This window comes from Puma concolor, chromosome C2 (genome assembly GCF_028749965.1).
Source record: "Puma concolor isolate L17-30 chromosome C2, mPumCon1.1.hap2, whole genome shotgun sequence".
NCBI lineage: Eukaryota > Metazoa > Chordata > Mammalia > Carnivora > Felidae > Puma > Puma concolor.
This window is the reverse complement of record NC_141675.1, coordinates 36960135-36984937: the sequence shown is the minus strand read 5'-3', so window position 1 is coordinate 36984937 and position 24803 is coordinate 36960135. Positions and strand designations below refer to the sequence as shown.

Here is a 24803-nt window from a genome sequence, read left to right as displayed (position 1 = left end):
TAAGTGAAATAAGCCATACAGAGAAAGACAGATACCATATGGTTTCACTCTTATGTGGATCCTGAGAAACTTAACAGAAACCCATGGGGGAGGGGAAGAAAAAAAAAAGAGGTTAGAGTGGGAGAGAGCCAAAGCATAAGAGACTCCTAAAAACTGAGAACAAACTGAGGGTTGATGGGGGGTGGGAGGGAGGGGAGGGTGGGTGATGGGTATTGAGGAGGGCACCTTTTGGGATGAGCACTGGGTGTTGTATGGAAACCAATTTGACAATAAACTTCATATATTGAAAAAATAAAATAAAATAAAAAACAAACAAACAAACAAAAAAACAGGAGTGTGGGAAAGGCATTCTAAGCAGAAGGAACACCACAGGCAAAACAAACAAAAAATGATAAAAGGGTATATGCACTCAGAGACTGATGAGTGGGTCTGTGTGACGGCGGGAGAGCGTGTGCACATGGTCTGTCCCCAGGATCCCCAGCAGTGCCAGACATGTGGCAGGCCTCAACACCTTTCTGTTGAATGACATGGGCTAGGAAAGGAAGGGTCATAAAGACTCTAAAGTACTCCTCATGGTAAATTTTATATTCTAGGTTAAGAGGGAACCACTGAAAGTCATAATCTATTCCAGATTTGACCTGGAAAAAAAACAAACCCCACTCACTCAGGCTGCCGTGTGCTGAAACAATCAGAGGGGAGGGGCAAGCTGGCTCCAGGAGACCAGGTGGGTAGGCCATCCATGGTCCAGCTGAGAAGCAGCCCATCCATCCAGACAGAGTGAGAGGCGGGGGCAAGCAGACAGCCCTACCACCAGCTAAGGAAGGGAGTGGGGGGTGGTATCTGGACTTAGAATAGATTTTCATTCCCTCCAGCAACATTTATGGAACAACTGTTAAGTACATGGTATCAGACTAAATGTTATAGGAAGACAAGAGTTCATTCCACATTTGAACAGATGTTTCCTGAATACCTACTATATGCTTTGGGACAGTAGTTCCCAAACCTGGCTATGCATCACAGTCACCTGGGAAGCTTTAAAATAGTATAAATTGATAGATTTTCCCCTCCCCTGCTCCCACAGAAATTCTGGTTTAGAACAGCTGGGGAAAGACCCTGGAATCCAATGTATTTTTTAAAAATATTTTTCATGTTTATTTATTTTTGAGAGAGACAGAGAGAGAGAGGGAGGCAGGAGTACAGAGAGAGGGAGACACAGAATCCAAAGTAGGCTCCAGGCTCTGAGCTGTAGCACACAGCCCGATGCAGGGCTCGAACCCATGAACTGTGGGATCAGGGCCGGAGCCGAAGTTGGGCACCCAACTGACTGAACCACCCAGGCACCTCTGTATGTTTTGTATTTGTACTGATTTAGTGAATAAGGAAAACATTAATATGATACCAAATTCAAAAGACACAACACATAAACTTGATGAGTCTCTTTCCCACCTTGTCTCAGAGACTCTTCAAGTAGTTTTTATCAACCAGCTAGAACCAGGCCCAGTGGGCTGACACTAAAACCCTGTGCCATAAAATATATACAAATTCTGCCTTCAAAGCTTTGTGGTGTAGCAAGGGGTATAAGATGTGCTTATGAAACGCTGCATAACAAAGATACACAAATGTGTGGAATCACACAAGCAGGCAGGTTGGAAGAAGGCAGTGGCATTCTGGGGAGGAGCTTGGGAATGGGGGTGAGGGAAGGCAGAGGGAGACTCTTGGCAAAGCCCTGGAGGAGAAAGTGCCATGTAGTGGATCTTGAGGGTAGAATTTAGTTCTGCAGATCTAAACAAAGGGAAGGGAACCTCACTCAGAAAGAGGCACAGAGTTTCATGCCCTCAAAAAGCTTATAATCCAAGAGTCAGTGTAACAGTTCAAAGAATCTAAATCTGCAAATGCAAATTGAAAAAGCAGTGAAAGTTGCTGAAGGTGGATCTTAAAGTCTTTAAGACTTTAGAACCCTCTAGAACCTCCTTTTTGATTTTACCTCCCACCTGAACCACTTCCCACCATAGTCACGGGGTCATCTCAGATGGTGCCAAAGCTAAAAGCCATATCCTACGTGTTCAAAGGGCAATAAAGAAATCAGTTCAAAGTCTGTAGACCCACAGACCCACAGACCCACAGTAGGCCACAGGCAAATCTGGCCCCCACAGGTTTTTCTGACCAATCTGGTTTTTGGAACCACGTTTTTGAAAAACCGGGCTGACGTTGAAAAGAGTAAGATTTAACATAAAAACCAATATACCTTTTTTGAACAACAGGAAGAGTGGGCAAAATGGTTATTGTCCATCTGGCAAGAAGGACTGGGTGCCTCATAGCTGTGTCCCCTCATCACAGCCACCTGCACTCACACACTGCCTGCCCATGCTCTTACCACCAAGTGACTTCTCTCTGTAACCTGACCAGCCTGGCCCCGTTAGCTGGTTTCCTTTGTTGTGACTGATAAGAACATAAAGGGAAATAACATTAGACCCACAGATCTTATCATACATACTTACTTTAAAGATCCCCCCAAAATTAAAATTCAGACTTATAAATGAGTTTTTGTGTGTTAGGGGCGGAGGGGGTAGTCATCCTCGGCAAAAACAGTATTCTTTGACCTAAAAAAGTTAACTGACCTCCTCTACTATATTTCTTTATAGAGAGTAACTTAACACTGAAGCCTTAGGAATTCCTGCCAATGGAAAGCCCACAAAAGACCTCAGAAAAAGAAATGTAGGATGGAAAGATGATGAGATTTAATTTACATGTAACTTTTTAAAATGTTTTCTAAACAGCAAGTTTCATGCAATACATTCACTTCTCTCAGTAGTATTACTGAGATGGGATAGACAAACATGAAAAAGGCTAACAATAAATGTTATAGATGCAAAAATTTTGGTGGGCCTACCTACATTTCTTTTTTTTTTTTTAATTAAATTAAATTAAATTTTACATATTTTTTAAATATTTATTTTTGAGAGACAGAGAGAGAGAGCAACCGGGGTAGGGACAGTGAGGGAGACACAGAACCCGAAGCAGGCTCCAGGCTCTGAGCTGTCAGCACAGAGCCCGACGCGGGGCTCAAACTCATGAACCACAAGATCATGACCTGAGCCAAAGTTGGATGCTTAACTGACTGAGCCACCCAGGCACCCCTAATTTTTTATTTTAGAGAGACAGCGCCCAAGAGTGGGGGAGAGGGGCAGAGGGAAAGAGAGTGAGAATCTTAAGTAGGCTCTGTGCTTAGCCCAGAGTCTGATGTGGGGCTGAGCTGAAATCAAGAGTCGACGTTCAACTGACTGAACTGCCCAGGCCCCACATAAACTAATTTGTAAGTAGATAATTGTGACTTTATAAATATATGAGCATATGCTATATAAAATACTTACACAGTCATATTTATCTATAAAAACACACATATAGATATCTATATGTATATATACAACATAAGTATGTGATATACACATATATCTATATGTGTACATACATATATACGTGGACATTTGAAAGACAAAAGGGGTGCAGCTAATAACTATGCTAGAGAAACAGGTATACATTGGGACTGCACTTGAGGAAATAAGGATGAATATTCATCTTTTATTTATTTATACATATATTCATATATATACATGTGTATATATATGTATGTATATGTCTATATATAAAAATAAAACATAAACCTCTACGTAAACATAAAATTTTGTATTATAGTACAAGTACATATGTGTATGTTTACAGAAAGTATGATAAACATACTTTATAATTATACTTTATATAAATGCCATTGGGAAATTCTAGTTCATTCACATATTTAGAATCTTCTGATCCTTTCGTCTCCTGTCATATTTCAACCTTATCTAATACATACACATACATATAATGCAAAGATGGACACTTAAATAAGATACTTTTGAAGATTAAATTACCACTTCTTCACCAGCTTTTTATTTATTTATTTATTTATTTATTTATTTATTTATTTATTTATTCATTCATTCATTCATTCATTCATTTATTTTTAATTGTTTTTTTTTGAACATTTATTTATTTTTGAGACAGAGAGAGACAGAGCATGAACGGGGTAGGGTCAGAGAGAGAGGGAGACACAGAATCTGAAACAGGCTCCAGACTCTGAGCTGTCAGCACAGAGCCCAATGCGGGGCTCGAACTCACGGACAGCGAGATCATGACCTGAGCCGAAGTCAGCCGCTCAACCGACTGAGCCACCCAGGCGCCCACTTCACCAGCTTTTAGAATGAACTATATTTAAAACAATAAAATAAATCTATGCTCATGGTAAAATATTCAAACAGTGTAGAAGTGTATTAAAGTACAAAGCAGAAGGCCTGTTCTCTGTCCTAGCCTCCCCTCCCCCACATCGATGCACCTACAGCACCCACGGCATGCATCCTCCCTAGATGGATACCTTTTTTCTAACTTTGGAAGATCTGTACACTACATCTGTATAAAAGCTCTAGGAGAAAAATTATTTCCCCTTGAGTTTCTTCTACCCTAGCCTCTAGCTCCTCTGCCTGGCAATTCCTTAAACTTACCCATCTCAGGTGACAGCCCACCTGGGCACCCTTCGTCCTCTGGAACGCCTAGATTCTGGCTCCCACCTTTATGAAACGTGAAGTGTTATGCATTTGTTCATGTTTCTATCCTTCCCTATTTGCTCCTCGAGTGCAAGGTCAATCTAATTCATCTTTGTTCTCGCGACACCTGTAGGGTACAGTATGTTGTCGACGATGGTGACAATAAGCAAGAGGAGCTGGCTCTTCAGACCCTGAGTGGCAAACAGCTTAAATTACACCCTGTATTTAGAAAACTTCCTGATTTAAAGCTTTCAAAATTAGAACCAAATGAACCCAAATTCTACTCTGTAGACAGCAAAAGTAACTAGGAAAATAAAGATTAATTCCTGTCCATTTTCTTCCTAGTTTCCTCCTAATGTGGCAGTTGGCTCCAAGTGTTTCATGGACCTGAAGTCTCCCAAGACCCTTTCAGCAGGTTCATGAGGTCAAAACTATTTTCATAATAACATAAAGATGTCATCTGCCTCCCCCCCCTCCCCCAGCCATGCTAATATGTGCATTAATGGTACAAAAGCAATGATGGGCAAAAGAGCCAAAAGTGTAGCAAGCATCAAGCCAGTAACACCCAGATAAGAAAGTAAAAGTTATTAATTTTATTAAATCTTGGCTATTGAATATACATTTTTTTTACTATTTTGTGTGATAAAATGGGAGGTACACACAAAACACTTCCAGTGCACTGAAAAACCAATGTCTGCCTTGAGCAGAGTTGTGAGCTGAATTAGCCAACTTTTTTTTCATGGAACACCATTTTTACATTAAAAAACGACTGACAGACAAACTATGGTTATTCAGATGTGGATATCTGGGCAAACATTTTCTTGAAAATGAACTAAGCGGGACTGTCACTTCAAGGAAGTAGCCATTTTGTTCCCAGTAATAAAATTTGACTTTCAGATGAAAATTGCAATTCTGGAAAATTTGGTATTTAACACAAACTTTGGCATTCACCGCCATGAGCTCTACATTTCTCAATACATAATGATTTTTCTACAGAGGTTGGTGGTGATGTTAATGAATGTGACTTTTGTATATCGTGCAATGAGTTTGGAAGACAGGCATAGCTTAGTGGACTAACATTTGCCAAATATTGTAACAAAAAACCACACACATACAGGCAAAAAGGTGTAAGATCAGTAGATTTAACTGTGACAACATATGGAAAGTCATTGCTTTGGTTCAAGTTCCATGTCACAGCTAACCTTTAAAAAAACCAACTACCTGTCAAGTTTTGGTGTATTATCAAGGAATATCCACAATTAAATGAAAAGCTATTAGAAAACATCTCCCACTTCCAACGACCTATTTGTATGAGGCTAGATTTTCTTCACATACTTCAACTACAACATACTTGCCATTGAATTCAGAAGCAGATATGAAAATCTGACTGCCTTTCTATCAAGCTAAACATTATATGTTTGCAAAAATGTAAGATAATTCCACTCTCATTACATTTTTTTGCCTTAGAAAAATTTATTTTTTAAAATGTTATTAAAAATGTTATTTAATCATGACTGTTTATCACAGCTATTTTTCATGAATCGTGATTATTATTTTTTAAATGTTTGTTTGTTTTGAGAGAGAGACAGAGACAGCATGAGCAGGGGAGGGACAGAGAGAGGGGTGAGTGACAATTCTGAGCCCTGATGCTGGCCTCAGTCCCATGACTGTGAGATCATGACCTGAACTGAAATCAAGAGCTGGATGCTTAACTGACTGGGCCACCCAGGTGTCCCGAGTTAATTGTTGTTGTTGTTGTTGTTGTTGTTGTTTTTAATCTCCTTTTAAATATTGAATATGGCAAATATTGATAGATATTTAACTCAGATAAACAAAAGCTCTTTGGGTCTTCAATGATTTCTAAGAGTGTAAGGAGGTCTTGGGACCAAAACATTTGAGAAATGCTACTCTAACCTATAAGAAGATGTTCAAAATGATTGTTAAGTTCTCTAAAAATTATTTTACTCAATAAGAGAAATCAGATATAGGCTTAAAAGAACGAGAGACAAAGTGAATGAGAATGTGGTAAAATACAAGCAGAAATCCCCAGAGAAGGAGATCGAGGGATACAGAAACACAGACTGACATACCCACAGTCACAGAGACACACATTCTATAGCTGTCATGAATTTCCCAAGCTTGAAGTCACTACTAAAACCTCTGGAGTCTGAGCATGGCTGAAAAACCAGGGGGCCAAACAGGCCTTCCGCACTATAGGTGCTCAGGTGGCAACTGTTCCTTGATTTGCAGGACTGTGGCCCGTCTTATGTTTGCACAATCTAGCACTGCTCGCATTCTTGCCTTCCAAATCTCAAAGGTTAGCCTGCTCACAGAATTTTGTGTGCCCATAACAATTCTAACCATTCATCTATTGAATTAGCCCCCACCCCATTAGATTCTGGAGACTGCTTTTAGGCACTGGTTCACTCATTCTACAACTGAACTTTAAAAAAGGGGAAGAGTACCTGAGTGGCTCAGTTGGCTGAGTGTCTGACTTTGGCTCAGGTCATGCCCCATATTGGGCTGTCTGCTGTCAGCACAGAGCCCGCTTTGGATCCTCTGTCCCCTCTCTGTCTCTCTCTGTCCCTCCGTTGCTCACACTTTCTCTCTCAAAAATACACATTAACAATTTTTTTTTAAAAAGGGAAACAATCCTTAGCAATGATCTGACCAACTAATACTATTTCCAGTTTATTATATTTTTAAATGTCTTTTTATTTTGAGAGAGAGACAGAGTGCGTGCACAAGTGAGCACAAGTGGGGGAGAAGCAGAGAGAGAGGGAAACAGAATCTGAAGCAGGCTCCAGGCTGTGAGATGTCAGCACGGAGCCAGACATGGGGCTCAAACCCACGAACTGTGAGAGCATGACCTGAGCTGAAATCAGATGCTTAACAGACTGAGCCACCCAGCGCCCCTCCAGCTTAATTAAATCTTCCCTCCTCAATTAGTCAAGGCAACTTTACTGAAATATGCAGAAATCAAAAAACATAAAATGAGAGTTTCCATATAGATTTTAACTCTCATGGTACAAAAAAATCTTGGAAAACCTCTTCATTAATCAATAACATATCTATTATTAGCACTTTACAGGGCTTGTTAATAAAATTTGGTGTATTTTTATTAGTAAATCTTTAAGACATGACAAAGAGTGAAGCAATGCAACGTCGAGTAAGGCTACTCTCCGGGGCCAGACTGAGGCCTATTTTTCTAAATCTTCTGATCGGAGGAGAAGGCCCAAGGCCCTCCTGCAGCCGCTGGCCACCACCCAATTCCTAACGTACAGAACAACAAAACTGAATCAACAGAGCAACTTTTGCTTCTCTCTACTGCACAGCTCCTTCTATAAAAAGAAACTTAGAAATAAAACCCAACTAAAAAAAGAACACACTGCATTAGGATACTGACCTGGAATTCTGCAAAAGTCAAATGCACAGTCCATTTTGGGGCAGTGAGGGGCCCATATCGAAGTGAAAACTACCGCACGGGTCTGCTAGTCCCTGCAGAGAGTGTTCCGACAAAGGACACAGCTTCAGTGAGTCCGGTCCACCACCCCACACACATCCCTGCAGTACGTTTTCTCACAGTCCTGTTGGGTGACTACGTCACACCCTCACATGACAAGGTGTTAGAAACACACGCATCGGATCTCAAAAACAGATTACAAAACAGAAGCCCTTTATAGAGTTCGGCTGTGTCTAGGAAAAGGAAAATCCTCTTGATTACTCTTCTAAACGCAGTCCAAAAGGGGTAGAGAAGAGCTGCATTTATGAGACTTTAACGCACTTAAACTATCAGATTCAAGAAAGCATGGTGAGGTGAGGAAAGTTTGCTTTTTCAACTGAAATTCGGGCCGTTCCAAAGGCTAACACCAGGAAGCTTCCAGGGTGTATTCAACAGAGAAAGGCTGGCTTGAACAACCTCACCTGAATATATTCTTTTGAAAAGGTAAACATCTGGTCTCTAGACTTGTAGTTGCGTGCATATGGATTGTAAGAACGAGCATTATCAGATTCATGAATGATGCAATGTGCTCAGTTAAATATTTCAAGTTGCTTGTTTGGAAAGATGAAAGGGGGAAAAGGTCCTTGGCTTCTTTTTTCCTTTTTGAAACACAACAGTATTTCAGGGTAGTCCATGTACCTTGGGTTCATCTCAGGATCATGCATGCCCAGATATCTGCTTGCTTAGAGAGTGTACCTCTAAGCCCTCCGGTGCTGTGTTTGCTCCTGATCTCAACCAAATTCCACTGACACTCAGCGTCCCTAATGCAGGAGGCATTTTAAATATGAATGCTGCAGGAACCAAGTTACCAAAAAGACCAGAACAGGGTTCCTGTCCTCTGGGACTTCTCATTTCCAGGTGAGCTTATCATAAAGAATTGGTCTCAAAAAACCAAATACCAATATTTTCGAAGCCTGAAGGGCCAACTGATTTAATGGCCCTATTCCTCTCAGGTGACTGCTTCCTCTTGGGAAGGACACAAGGAAGAACTGTCAGAAATTTTTGGCTACTGAACAATGACCCTCCAGCTGGTCACAAGAACTAAGATGGACTGAATGAACACTAACTGCTGCTTTGGTGTTAAACCATCTAAACCCAGCTCCCCTGGCACCCTCCCTCTCCACCCCCTGCTCCCTCTGTCCCCCAGGTTTCTCAGAACTACTGAATGACAAGGAATCCCAGTTTACACTGGTTCTTTCCGGAGGAGCCAGAAACTGGGCAGGAAGGAGCGAGCACACAATACACACACACAGCATGAAGAGCAGCACTCGGCACACGGTGGGGTTGGTTCAGTGAGTGTGGGCTGGAATCAGCTTGAGAACTGACCATGTCCTGCTCAGCTGGTGGTTTGGGAGGACTGCTTATGCAGTCCATGCTTCACACAGTACACAGGATGGTCATTTTTATAAACACAAATGAGATCAAGTCCACCCCTGCTTAAAACCCTTTGGCGGTGTTCTCCAGACATCAGCACAAAATCCAGAAGCTTCACTGTGGCCTGCAAGGCCCGGTATCGTCCACAGGTCCCGGCTGCTCTCTCCAGACCTGCCTGCTCCCCTCCACCCCACTCTCTGTGCTCACTACATAGGCCTCCTTTTGCTTACTCCACCTGCCAAGTCTCTTCCAGCCCCGAGGGCCTTTAAACACACTGATCCCAGTCCTGCCCAGGGCTGGCTCACTCTCGTGCTTCAGGCCCAGCTCAAGTGTCATCCGGGGGGATCACCCCAAGTCTCTGTCTGATTCTGCTTTCACTTGCCCTCATAATGCCCGGTTTTCCTTCACACCACCTACCTCATCCTGCAATTATCACATGCGTTTGCCTGCTTGTGCATTGTCTGCTCTGCCCACCAGAAGGTAAGCTCCGGGACAGAAAGGACCTTGTGAGTCCTGTTCACTGCTATGTCTACAGGATGCAGCACATGGTAGGTGCTCAGGAAACATCTGCTGAATGACTACATGAAATGGCTAGGCATAAAAAACATGAACGAGGCTCCCCTTGATTGAGAGAGCAACCTGCCCCCCTCCCCTGCATTCCCGATGCCCTGTACCCTGCTCTGCTTTTATTTTTTCCACAGTACCCATGACATTCCAATATACTACGCAATTTACCCCTTTACTTCTTACTGTCCATCTGCCTGCTAGAATTGAAGTGCCACAAGGGCAGTAAACTTTGATGTTCTACACTGATGTATCGTAAGCACCTAGAAAAGTGCCTGACACATAGTAGGCCCTCAGTAAATACTCACTTACTGAATAAACAATCCACACTGTAAATAGATACATGTTTCTAAATCAGCATCAGATATGGGTAGGCACCATAAATACTGCCAAATACAATGCCCATCCGTTTGAATTTCCCTAATCAATTTAGAATAAAATTGCTTTTATCTGATGTATTTCAGGTTGCGAAGCACTTCACATACTAATTCTTTTTTTTTTTTTTTTCACATTTTATTTATTTTTGAGGAGGGTGGGAGGGGCAGAGAGAGAGAGGGAGACACAGAATCCGAAGCAGCTCCAGGCTCTGAGCTGTCAGTACAGAGCCCGATGCAGGGCCCGAACCCACAAGCCAAGAGATCATGACCTGAGCTGAAGTCAGACACTTAACTGATTGAGCCACCCAGGCACCCCAAATATTAATATTTTTAATCCCCTTCAGCATCCCGGGCAGTGGGAAAGTAAAGTGGAGATATTACTATATACTCACAGGGTTAAGTGAATTAACAAACAGAGTTTGTGCTCAGTATATGGAAGCTGATATTATCGTGCCCACGGTATCAAGTGGAAACTGAGCCCAGATAAGTACCGTGCTTACAGAAGAGCTGTCACTTCTGATGGCAGCACGGTGCTCAGTCCCCCGCGCTCTACTGCCGCCTCACATGTGTGTGCACACATAGCAGGAGTGAAGACAGAGCAGCACAAAACTGCCTTGCACCGAGTCCAAACAGCAGGCGTACTGTATGGGATCACTACTGTGGAAGCCCATAGCAGGAAGAGACTCAGGCCAAGATTCAAGAGCTAGAACCACTGGGGGCAGCCAGCCTAGATCACACGCCAGGAAGTAACTAAGAGGGGCACCTGGGTGGCTCAGTCGGTTAAGCATCCGACTCCTGGTTTGGGCTCAGGTCTTGATCTCACATTGTGTGAGTTAGAGCCCCACATTGGGCTCTGCATGGACAGTGTGGAGCCTGCTTGAGATTCTCTCTCTCCTTCTCTCTCTGCCTCTCCTCTGCACTCTCTCAAAATAAATAAGCTTTAAAAAAAAAAAAAGTAACAAAGAAATGCTGCCTGTCATGAAGCAGAATGTGTCAAGAGTGGTAGCCAAGAAGGGCAGCTGAGGATTGGAGTTAAGGCAAGCAGACCCCCTGCCATGGGCAGCAGTCACCAGGCCAACCTGAGCATTGCTACACATAATGGGTCCCGGCCTGGGACTCTGCATGCTGGCCGGACAAACAGTGGTGCTGCAGTAGGCATTCTCTAGGTGCCACCTGAACACGTAACACAGTCAGTCATGGTGCCTGCTCCACAGCCCAGAATTTGCTAAACACTCAACACCAAGGCTTTATACCCACGTGTGGCCAACTTAAAATCTTAGTATTAAAAGAAGTTGCTTTCTAAAAGTCTATTCAGTCCAATTCAGTCCAAGGACTCAGAAAGGACTCAGAAGACAAAGACCAAGGATTTGCACAGCCAGGATTTGTTACTCTGAAGTGTATGTATGTATAAGGAAAATGAATTTTCATTTGCTTCCCCTCCCCAGTGAGTATTTAGATTTACCCGCTCATTAGAGGACTGGGCATGATGCAGTCTCAGGGACCATGAAGCTCATGCTAGAGACCTCTCAGTCAGGGTACAGCATGAGAGCAATGAGTATGAAGCGTCAGGGGAGCACTAGCAAAAGAGAATCTCCAGGGGAGGGTCACTTTGGGGGTGAGCTTTCCCCATGACAGACGGAAGAGTCCCTCCATAAACACAGAACTGAGAGGTGGTCAGTGAGGCTCATTGAAACCCTAAATCCAAATTCCAGTATCTTTTTTTTTTTAATTTTTAATGTTTACTTATTTTTTAGAGACAGAGTATGAGTGGGGGAGGGGCAGAGAGACAGGGAGACAGAATCCGAAGCAGGCTCCAGGCTCCGAGCTGTCAGCACAGAGCCCGATGCGGGGCTGGAACCCACAAACCATGAGATCATGACCTGGGCCGAAGTCGGATGCTTAACTCACTGAGCCCCCTAGGTTCCCCCAAATTCCAATATCTTTACCAAGGATTATAAAGTCCTCTGCGACTTAACCGCATTTCCTGCCACTCTAACGTGCATCAGCCTTCTTTCTGTTCATTCAATATGCCTAGGAACTTGTCACTTCAGGGTCTTGCTTCTGCATCCTAGAATGCCCTTTCAGCCCAGGCAGTAGTCCTCTTTTATCTCTATCCAACAATCCTTTCCCCCTCAATTAGGTTCATCTGTTATCTATTCTCAGCATACTTTTCTTTCATAGCACTCGTTATGACTGTAATCAAACATTGACAAATGTGTGCCTTTACCACAAAAGTATAAATTCTATGAGAGCTAAGACTGTCTACCAGTATCCTTAGCTCCCGGCACTGTACTTGGCACAGAACAGGTGCTAACAAACCTTTACTGAATGAATGCAAAAACAAAAAGCACCCAAACATTAAGCTTTCTAAAGCCAACTATACCGGGCACTGTTACCAAGCTTTCTGGATCCGGCATTAGGTCAACAGAAACTGCCCTGCCATTTGTCACCTATGCTAAAAGGGGTGAGTATATTTGTTGAACATAAAAAAAGCCAAGAAGGCTGTTTTGACATGGTATAAGGAAACACACACACACACACACACACACACACACACCCCAGATCAACACTGCTAGCCTAAACCTGAGCCGGATAAGACAAGCCAGGGCCATCTATCTATTGCCCACAAAGTTGTCACTGCCCAAACAAGTTAAAACACTGAAACGCAGCTTCAAAACACTGAGAAATGGCTTACTATTACTGCTTTGGCTCAAAAAAAGGGAGAAGAGCAACCCTTTATGCCCTGATATGCTTTGTTCTGTTATAGACAACAGGCCCAAAATGGAATTCCTTATGCTAAGCTAAGCCCCATGTCACCAAACTGAAACTTAACTTAGTTTTACCTCTTCTGGAAATGGAATCTTAAACCAGTCAATCACGAATCGACTTTTATCAGCATTAAGTACCCTGCTAATAAGGCCCTACCGTCCGCTATATGGAGAGTAACCTTGCAATAACCAATCTGCCTCTTTGCCTAGTGTAACTTCCTTATTCTGCTCCAATCTGCCTATAAAATCTCTTGCCTTGCATAGCGCTTTGGCGCTCCTTTTTTTTATCTGCTAGATTGGATGCTGCTCAATTCACAAATTATGGAATAAAGTAAATAAAATCTTTAAAATTTACTCAGATGAATTTTGTTCTTAAATAGTTTAAACTCCAGGGATTTGGCTTTTGTCTCTTGAGTGCTTAGGCTAAGCTAGAAACAAACTTTTAAAATAACTTAAAAAAAAAATACTAAAACTTCAAAGTGGTTAAGATGTGGGTATAGTATAAAAAAGTTACTGAACTATGTTGTGCACATGCACTGGCCCATGACTTCTAACTATTCTGTTGTCCCCTGCTCTTTCGAGAGCCCCTCTGGGCAGCCTTCCTCAGGGCTGGTGTAGTGTCACATTGACATCCCACCACAAGTGCATCAATGTCCCCAACGGGACCTGGTCATCTGACAGGAGGAAATTCACCTCCTATGCCAGCCACATGCTGTGCCCTCAGCACCTGACGGGCACATCCACGTGCCCAGTACCGTTCTACACACTGTGTACACACCATCCCGATTAAGTTCACAGCAACCTGATTTTGCAAATGAGAAAACTGAGGATTCTGAGAGGCTGTGTCACTTGACTGGGGTCATTTCACTAGTGAGCGGCACAGCTGGGATTCAGACTCAGCAATAGAACTCAAAGACTAGACTCTCCATTTCAGGCTCAGAAGCACAAGAAACAAAGAATAAGTTCTTGGTACCAAAGGCTCCTAGGCTCACGACCGCAGCCTACTTACCCGTGTGTGAGTGCCTGGCAAACTTTCAACTGGACTTGAGCAGGGCTGCCAAATGCAGGGGGACAGGCCATGCCCTGTGATATGCTGTCAAGAAGGGGAGGCTGAGAGCCAGCTCACGCTCTGCTTGGCCAGGCAGGTACACTGGGGAGGGCTGCATCCTCCTGCCAAACGGACGGGGCTGTTTCTTTAAAATGCATAAAGATACCATATGGACCACCAGGTGGCTCTGAGGTGAACATTTTGGGGAAATTCAGAATTTTCCATAACATTCTACTTTTAATTTCTGTTCCTAAAAAAAAAAAAAAAAGTAAACTTCAAAGTAATATATGGCACTCATAAATATTATTATTATTTTTTAAAATATTTTATTTTTATGGGGCACCTGGGTGACTCAGTCGGTTAAGCGTCCAACTCTCGATCTCAGCTCAGGTGTTGATCTCAGGATCATGAGTTCAAGCCCTGTGTTGGGCTCCATGCTGGGCATGAGGCCTACTTAAAAAACGATTTTATTTTTAAGTAACCTCTACATCCAATGTGGGTCTCGAACTTACAACCCCGAGATCAAGAGTTGCATGCTCTACCAACTGACCCAGTCAGGTGCCCCACAATTGTTATTTTTTTGATCCACTTCTATTTCAAGGTAATATTTATCAAATGCTTACCACTCACCAGTAACTGAGAGCAACACAGGGGCTACCATAAGAAGTGGGTATTGAAAGGGTGAGTGAGGAGATCAGAGCTCCTGAACCAGGAGAACTGAGAGACCCCAAAGCCCTGTATCAATCCATTCATGAAACAAGGCTCTCCCTAAGGATAATTCAGGATGAGGGAGATCACGTCCAATCTGGGATAGTGGCAGAGAGCTTGAACTTTGGTGGCAGGTGGACCTGGCTCCGTCACATTCTGGCTGCGACCTTGGGCACGCTTCTTAAGCTCTTTGCACCTCAGCCTCTTCATCTGCAAAATGGAGCTAAAAATAGAATCTATCAGGGCACCTGGGTGGCCCAGTCGGTTAAGTGTCCAACTTTGGCTCAGGTCATGATCTCACAGTTCATGGGTTCAAGCCCTGCGTCAGGCTCTGTGCTGACAGCTCAGGGCCTGGAGCCTGCTTTGGACTCTGTGTCTCCCTCTCTCTGTGGCCCTCCTCGGCTCATGCTCTGTCTCTCCTTCAAAAATAAACGTTAAAAAAATTTTTTTAAAATAGAATCTATCAGGGTTAACATGAGGATTAAATGATAATACCTAGAAAGTGCTTTGTGTAGTGTCTGGAACAAAATCAAGCTTGCTAACCATGAGCTATTATTAATATTACTATTACCAATTAATAATTAGTTGCAAATGTCAGTAGGAACAAATACTGCAAGCCTTGGCCCCAGGCCCCAAATATAAGGAATGTGAAATTCCTCAATGGCAGGGACATATGTTCTATTTCACTGTGTGCCCAGAGGTCCCCATCACCCCTCACAGTACTTAATACCCCAGAAGGGCTCATCAACTAATCATTCTTCCCTAATGCAGACAGCAGTTACATCTGAGCCTTAGCTCAGATGTGGGCATTTAGTTACAAGTACCATCTTAAATTCTTTTCTTTCTTTAGTTGCATCTTTTGTTAGCATTCTTCTCAGCACGTGGAAAAAAGGTATTACAAATTTAAATTAAAAAAATCATTCAAGTTAGCTATTTATTAGCAATTCTGGTAAAAAGCTTAATAGGAAGGAGACCAGAATGTTTAATGTTTAAGACAAATACCTAAATCACTTACAAATTTCCATGATGTGTCCTTGTCCCCTTAAGTCAGATCACTCGAATTGCGCTCTACAAGGCAAAGTTAGGGTGTTGTCTGTCAGCTTACTCGGTGATGAGGCTGCTCTGGAGAGCAACATTCTTTCACCTCTGTTCTGCTGCTCCACCTCTACCTGTAGACAGACTCCTAGCAGACCACGTTTGCTCCTTTCCTCTCATACATGGAACTTTTGCAAGGCCATGTCCTGGGACCTCCTTCTTACTTTAAACTAGGAACCTAGTAACTTGTCAGTTTGGTATGACTTATTTTAGAGAACATTTTGGTTTTCTGATTTTAGAATTTTTTTAGTTTATGTCTCAGTTTAATGGATTCATTAGATTGTGGTTTGTTCATTAAAAAAATTTTTTTTAATTTGTGTTCAGTCTGGGGTTTAACATGTTTATGTGCTTATTTGGATCTGGTTCAAGCTTCCACTGAAACCCTGGAGGAAAATTTTTGACAACTGTCAGATGTAGTCAGTAGTCGCAAACTCTCCTTCTCCTGTTCCATTGGGCTGTCTTTTCTCTGTTTGTATAGTTACATCTTTATCCTTAGAGGTTAAAGCAGGGTCTCTGCTTATACACTCCAGGGTTTAAATTCCAGTTCTGCTGCTTACTAGCTGTATGAACTTGGACAAGTTAATTAACACCTCCAGACCTGTTTTTTTTAAATCTACAAAATGGATATGATAGGGCAACTTGCACATAAAGTGCATTTCATTCTATTGCTCTTTTCATTCTAATTTTCCATGAAAATTCCAGAAACCAATACCTGCAACTCTTTTCTTTAGCCCATCTCATTTTGATAATAACAACCAATTTAATGCTTGCTGCTTGAAAGGTTGGAATCAGGGGTTTCTCTGAAGCTGAAGTGGAAAGATGAATGGCCTAGAGAGTTTCAGGCTTCAAGGGTTTCCAGTGAGCCTGAGCAAAAGACTAGTTCTGACAGGCTGGGCAGTCGGGAGCCAGGCTGACCCCAGAAGAAAAGGAGTTAGCTACAAAACAGTCATGGAAGGTAAATGCAAAAACAAATATTTAGCAAAATAAGGGACTATGTGGGTAATAACAGTAACAGTTCCTATATCAAAGTCTTGCGAGAATATGTTAATGTAGGTACAGTAATGTAACTGATAGAACCAATGCCTACTTTTAAAGAAAAAGTACAAGCATCATGATGTTTATGATAAATAAAATCAACAACTGTATTAACAAATAGAAAATTAGTGACTCTTGTTTTTTTTTGGGGGGGGGGGGGTTCTATATGCCCATTGAAGATATCACCCACCACAACCCTACTGTGAAGAATAAGCAGAGAAGAGGCCAGTGGCTTCTTTGGGTCCACACATTGCTCTTCCCACTGTGGGTAAAGATGCTGAGCAAGAGTGCCCTCAGACTATCATCTTAGCCCCAGATTAGATCATTACTCAGTTTTTTCACACACAGAAATGGCAAAAACATCCACATGGCCAGCCCCACCAGTGTTAGCAGACGGAGGGAAGGCAAAGCATTTTACAACCTGAGTGCTCTGTTCTCTTCACAGCTCCCTTCTGTTCCATCCTCACCTCACTGGGAAGGGGGCCTTTAAGCACAATAAAGAAGTCATGCCCAGAGTGGCAATCAATACCAGCAAGGAAGAGAGGAGGCAGGGCAGAGGGTGCTCTGTACCAGAAGGGGTGGGGCCGGATGCAGGATACGGGGAAGGGAGACCATGGAGGGAAGAGCCTGGGGCTCCCTCCCAAGGAGGTCTCTGTGCTGAGGCGCTTCCTAGTAAACACAACTCCTGGGAAGGTCTGGCTACTGTCACTGAGCCTGCCCACGCTGCTCTTCCAGGTGTCACGGGCTTAATAACAGGGTTATGGTCATAAAAGTAAATTTCCTAAGGCAGTTCCTAGCTCCGAGATTAGACAGCCCCTGTTACAAACATGATCCTTTAGACAGAGTTTTGCCTTGGCAGCAGGCTTTTCCGGGTTGTGTTCTGAGGTTCTTTTACATTTGATGACCACAGCCCATCTCCAGTCCAGAGTGCTGTGTCCACAAGATGGTGCTGAGTCCACACAGAGAAATGCTCAGTGTCCTGGGTAGCTGGTAATTCTGTCCCCTCAGTCTTTCTCTCAATGGGCAGATGAGTATGCATTGCTCCAAAAGAAATAGACATTGAGTGTTTTAGGTAACAAAGAGAGCCGGCTTCTTAATGGAGTTTGCACTCTAATTTGTTCTCAATTTGCCACAAATGGCTTCTAGGGAGTCTTCAGATAAAGGGTGGGTACCGCCCTGCCCAGTGCAGGAATTTCCTCCTTGGAGGAACAGTCCTCACCAGGAGCAAAGAAGGGGCCCTCAATGGTGGCCTCTGCCCTACGAGAGCCCTTTGAAGGTTTATTTAGCATGTCCCCCCTTCCTGGGCTAAACATTTCAAATTCCTCTACTAGTCCACTGTGAAGAGGGTTTAATAGACAAAGAGCATTGGATTTGGTCCAATCCTCTCATTTTGGATGCAAGTAAACTGAGGCATGGAAAAGTCTAAGATCTCATGGTGTGACCAAAACTGGTTTCTGGACTTCTGATTCCATGTGCTTCATTATATCATACTCAAATGGCAGATTCTGGGACCTGCTTACTAATAGCAGGACCACAGAAAGGACCTGACCTCCCTAAAACCACACAGGGTGTTAGGAGGATTCAGTGAGAGTACCTGAGCACTCAGCAAGGGCAAATAGGGAGCAAATAATTGATTTTATTTAGGATACACACATGCTTCTTTTTTTCTGGCATGAAGTTCTCCTTTCTTCCCTTGTTTTCTTCTTCTTTCTCAGCTTCCAAACTTCCAAGGCTGAGTTTTTTAAACGAAGCTCAAACACACCCATTTATTCTGATTAAATTTAATCATGTTCATTTTGTTCATCATCTCCAGTGTGCTGGGATATTTTAGAATGTAAATTCTAACTTAAAATGGATCTACTGATGTTTTAAAAACATGTTACACAGATTAATCCTCCTGAAATTTACAGGTAAGTTTAGGATGGTGATGTCTGTGACAAAAAAGGCAGGGCTGTTTTCTATGCTCACCTCCAGAGCGGCAAAATGTGGTCATTCTTCTAACCTCTCCCCCCACCGCCCATCATGTTTCAAGACTGGGACTTGGAAAATATTTTTCAACCTATCAGGATAAAACAGATAAAGCCTTGATTTCATTTTTGGTGAGGAAGCAAGTTGAATCTACACTATGAGGAAGTGGCCCTGTGAAGAACATCTCCGTCTGTGTTAATGCGTTAGTATGTTTGGAATCAAGACACTGAGACCTCAGGGTAAGTGAGCTCTTGTGCTGAGATCCAGAAAACTTCAGAGCTGCAGAAAAGAAACCTTTTACTTAAAAGAACCAGCTCCCTGGAGTTGATCTGTGATCCCTAGGCTGGTCCTTGGTTACAGGTGAACCAATGTAAAACCCTGACCAGTTACATTCTCTCAGCTGTTGTTTCAGTAAGCAGAAGACTCTAATTTTCTAACCACTCTTCCTCATTCCCACATCCTCCCTAACTAGCTCGTGCCATTTGGTTTTCTGGGGCTCACAACCCAGCCTCCTGGTACCCTGCCCCACCAGGAAATCAGACAACCTGCAACTAACTGCCTCGGTGCCCAGCAGGACACCACCTTCTCCATCCTGACACTTTTCTAAAGGCCAGTCTTCTGGACCCAAATGCAGAACAAGGACAAGAACACTCAGCTTTACTCCTGCTTAGCCTTAGGCCATTTACAGATCACTTTCATACGTACCATTTCATTTTCTTTCTCACAATACCAGTCTGGGCTGTGAAATACTATTTCCATTTCAAAGATGAAGACACTGAGGCTCAGAAAAATTAAGCCAAATCCTAACACCACATATCATGTAATTGGCCAGGTTGGGTTTTTGACCCTGATCTTGTGACTGTGGGTCACAAACTCCTTCTAGCATACTTAAAAGGAAGACTGTATTTATGTGATTCCAAATGCTATTAATAAATATGAATCACCATCTCATCTTTTGAGTATTATGTTTAATGGCTGTGTTTTTGTGTGTGTGTGCCAAATTCAGTGTCAAATGTGAATATGCCATTCGAAAGATTATATATCAATAGCCATTTGACCAACAGATCCAGTTTTTCCTGACTGGCCTACAAACCATTAACACTGCCAACCAGGTGACCATGTCTGCATTCCACTTTGTATTCTCTGCCATCTTGCATTACATGATGGCATAACATTTTGTTTAATTCGTTCTGTAAAACGGGAATGATACCTGAGATGATTATTGGGTCAGTTAAAGGAAGTAACGACTACAGAGAACCTAGCTAGGAAGTGTTCAATTAATGGTATTACATACTACTACTTCTACTTCTACTAAAACTTCATTACGGTCATTAAAACCAAGTAGACCTTTGTTTTCTTAACAGGTGTCTGAGGAGGTGTAAGGCAGCATGGGCTCAATAATTCAGAGAAGCAGAAACACTATTTCAACCCCTTAGCTTTGTTTAATCCTTTATTTCTTCCCTCATTCAGCAACCGCCTGGAGCCCACAGTCTAATGAAGAGACAGGCATGCACACAAACAGCTCCTCCGTGATGATCACACTCGAGTGAGTGTGCCCAAGACTCCGAAGGAGGCAGGCTTAAACAGTTGGGGGAAGGAGAGTCAGGGAAAGAGAGGTGGAATGGAGTCCTGAAAGATACAGGGCATTTCTTTGGAATCGAAAAGAGAAAAAGGCATTCTATCTCCAGGCAGAGGTCTGAGCAGCGGCAAGGAGACATGAGATAGAATGATACATTTGGGGAATGGCAAAGAGGTGGGGAATGGCTGCCACACAGGGTGTGGACAGGGCCTGATGGAGACAGAGAGGGACAGACTGGCAGGGACCCAGTTGTCAAGAGTTCTGAATGTTACCAAGACTTTGGATTTTATCCTCCAGCCTAGCATATTGGAGTCACCCACGGGAACTGGATAAAAAACCAACAAGCAGGCTCCAACTCGAGATTCTGGTTTGTTTGGTCTTGGGTGAATACTGACTACTGAGATTTTTTAAATTTATTTATTTTCAGAGAGACAGAGAGCGAGCGAGTGGGGGGTGGTCAGAGAGAGGGAGAAAATCCTAAGCAGTCTCCATACTGTCAGCGCAAAGCCCACATGGGGCTCAAACTCACGAACTGTGAGATCGTGACCTGAGCCATAATCAAGAGCCAGGTGCTTAAGTGACTGAGCCATCTAGGCGCCTCTCCAGATGATTCTAATGTGCAGCCTGGACAATCGTGAATCATTTAAAAGATTTTAAATGAGAATCATTTGACAAATTTGCAGGCAGATCATTCTGGAAACCATTTGGTAAGAAGGATGTCTGCAGGGAGTGTAGAAAGAAGGCAAAGGTCGGGGCGCCTGGGTGGCTCAGTTGGTTGGGCGGCTGACTTCGGCTCAGGTCACGATCTCACAGTTCGTGAGTTCGAGCCTCACGTCGGGCTCTGTGCTGACAGCTAGGAGCCTGGAGCCTGTTTCAGATTCTGTGTCTCCCTCTCTCTGACCCTCCCCCGTTCATGCTCTGTCTCTCTCTGTCTCAAAAATAAATAAACGTGAAAAAAAAAATTAAAAAAAAAAAAAGAAAGAAGGCAAAGGGAAGGTGGGGAAGAGGAGAGAAAGATCTGAAAGCTATTTGGATGGAAGAATCAACTCACCGGAAATGAGAGGAAAGAGAGAGGGAAGGGTTTACACCCCGATACCATTGCCTCGATGTGCCACTGGCAGGTAGGGAACCTGATCAAAGAGCTGGTTTGGGAGGAGGATAATAAAGTCTGTGCTCCCTGAGGAGCCTGCGGAATACGCAGGTGATGCTCTCAGTCAACAGGCTTCCAAAACAGACTCTGCTGCTGAAAGCAAGCCGGCCTGAAGACTCAGATGTGCAGTGCACTGGCAGGCATGGAGGAGGTGGTCGCAGACATGAGCAGAGATATTGCCCAAAGAAAGTAAAGTGGATGAACAGAAGGAGCCTGAGGAATACCACTCCTGAGGGGTAATGGATGTATCAGGATCACCTGGAGGCCCTCATCAAAACTTTAGTTTCTTAGTGCCACTCCAGACTGACACAATCAGAACGGTCAGGGGGTAAAGCCCCAGAGAGTCATTTTTCACAAGTTCCCAGGCATTTCCGAATCAAGACTAGGACTGGACACTGCATCAGTTTCCTAATAATGCTGTTAACAAGTTACCACCAACTCAGTGACTTACAACGACAGAAATTTCTTCTCTCACAGTTCTGGAGGCTGGAGTTTGCACTCAAGGTATCAGCAGGGCCGCGTTCTTTCTGAAGACGCTAGGGGACAATCCTTCCTTGCCTTTCCCAGCTTCTGATGGCTCTAGGCGTTCTCTGGCTTGTGGCTGTGTCACTCTAATCTCTGCCTATGTCTTCACATGGACTTTTCTTTATGGGTTGCTCCTCTGTGTGTTTCTTAGAAGGCCAGTTGTCATTGGATTTAGGGCCCACCCCACAATCCAGAATGAACTCATCTCAACATCCTTAATTAACCTACATCTGCAAAGACCCTTTTTCCAAATAAGGTCGTATGCACAGCATTGGGATATGAACACCTCTTTTGGCGGCCACCATTCAACCTACTACTGACCCCATGGCAAAAACCCATCTGGATAAATGGGAGAGGGGACTGAGATCCAGAACTCCAAGCTAAGTTCCCTGACAGTAGCAGGAAGAAGAGGAAGAAAGAGGTAGAGAGAGAACTATTTCAGGGACTAAAATCAGCAGCTACACTTCCAAGTCTTACGCTGCCCAAGGGACCCCGGGCTGCTAAGAGTGCAGTGCACAAGGCCATCTGAAAGTACTATGCAGACTGGAAAAAAACACCACAATCATAAATTAACAAATGCTAGACCATGGTTCCCTCAAAATACAAGTGAAAGCTTTGAAGGGCTGAAAAGACTTTTCATTAATTCACTTTCTAGACTAAATTAATTTGATATGAAGTTAGGCTTCATTATCTCAGATACTGTGGCCACTTTGTCCTCACCACTCTAGTAGCTTTCAGTCCAGACAAGTCACCGAGGCAGCACAGGATTGGTTACTTCTATCTTTCCAAATGTTTCCTTAGGAGCAGGCAAAACTCTCAGTCACCAACATTATAGAAGGTTCAGTTACACCTTCCTTCTCATGCCTCCCAGGGTCCCCGCACCTTTACTGAGACCACATCCCTCCTCATTTTTACACTGATACATGTTCCACCACTAAAGTCCTACACCATAATTGCTTGTGTCGGTTCCCTGACACGCAAAGGTTTTCTGGCCTCTTAACATAGGAATTTCCTTTCTTGGCAACATGGTTTGCCTGGCCAGAAGGTCAGTGGGGCATGGGGCAGGTGGAAAGGAACCACATGCTAGGCTGAGGTTAAAGTCATGGCTCAGGAACACTAGCCTTCAGAATCAGATTCCTGGTGTGGTCAAAACCACCCCATCATACATCCTTACAGTATAATGCAACAGGTACATCCCCCAAGATGTCCCTACCCTCTAAGACTATCCGAAAGCATCTTCTAGCTAGCACACCCACAAGGACCAATCTCTACGCAAGTCTGTCTCTGCTTTACCACAGCATCTAGAGCAGTGTTCCCCAAACATTCATGTGCATGAGTCAGCTGGGCATCTTGTCAAGTGCATTTTCAGACACTGTGGGTCACATGTATGTGGTCCATCTTCATTTATGTCAGGGTGGAGATGGCTGAGGTGTACAACTGGATTTCAGGTTTAAGGAAACTAAGTTCCTTTACCTGCTGGTGAAATTATAATAATTATAATGGTGATGACAATGATGCCAATGACAGGAAAAGCTAATATTTACTGAGCACTTTCTACATGCTAGGCCCTGTGCTAAGTGCTTTACAGACATTATAATTCACTCTGCACCGAGAGAGCTAAGGAAAACAGGAGTGGTTAAAAGATATTTATAAAAAAGGCAAGGCATTTTAAATTCCAGGATGTGCAGAAGGTCAATCAAGTGTCAACAGAGAGAGGCCAATTCTCACACTGTCCCGGTCTGGGACTAGCTAGGCAGTAGCTAAATGCTTGATATTTCAGAAAGCATCGTTGGGCTAAGCAAGTCAATGCTAGAGACTATTTCATGAAATGCCTGCTGTCCCTCACTGTCACCCCATGGCCTGATGCCAGCCAGGTTAGCCTCTGCAGTCTTGGCTTCATTCAGCTGCCTCGGGAGGAACATGCCTGAACAGGGAGTGGCTGCTTTTGGTGGGTTCTTCCTGTTCTATCCTGGGATGGGCACAGTGAGCACTGGGCAGCTTAATCAAGGCTGCTATGTCTGATGCCTCTCAAGATGTCCCCCAGACGTCCTTGGACATACATGTTGTGTTTTGCTGCTGATTCTACTGACAAATAGCTTTGCCAGTATGAGACCAGATACCGTTTATATTCAAAGTGGTTCCCTTATTTGCTGTGACATGGAGAAGGTTCAATGGCCATGACCTTTCCTTGGGATGGGTCTTAAAGAACTTCAGTCCCAATGCTCTGCAAGAAAAGACTGGGCAGGCTGCCACTGAGGAAACCCAGGTTGGTGGCCTGAGTCAGATGGTGTGGCTCTATAATTGGCAGGCAAGCAGTCCGGAGGCTGAATTCAGCCTGTCGATATGTTTCATTTGGTCCTCCAGTACTTAAAAAAATTTTCAAGCCTCCGGTTTGCCCCAATTTCACTATTCTATCTTCTTACACCCAGCCCACATTGAACGTTCATATTATCTTCTTGCCCCCATATGTATCTGAACTTTAGACCCTAATCTATAATAACCTAAGTAGAAATCACTTAAAAGTTTTATACTG

At 43.4% G+C, this 24803-nt stretch overlaps 1 protein-coding gene across 14 annotated transcripts in view; it reads right to left on the bottom strand.

The window, feature by feature from the left end:
- ZBTB38 (zinc finger and BTB domain containing 38) overlaps positions 1-24803 on the bottom strand; it is a 172678-nt gene that overhangs the window by 43063 nt on the left and 104812 nt on the right. The window contains exon 1 of one of the 14 annotated variants that reach the window (XM_086674419.1): positions 7984-8075. The exons of the other annotated variants lie outside the window; for them this stretch is intronic. The gene's annotated coding sequence lies outside the window, so the exon portion shown is untranslated. Of the gene's footprint in view, positions 1-7983; positions 8076-24803 lie in introns of those variants that run through there. 14 annotated transcript variants of the gene reach the window in all.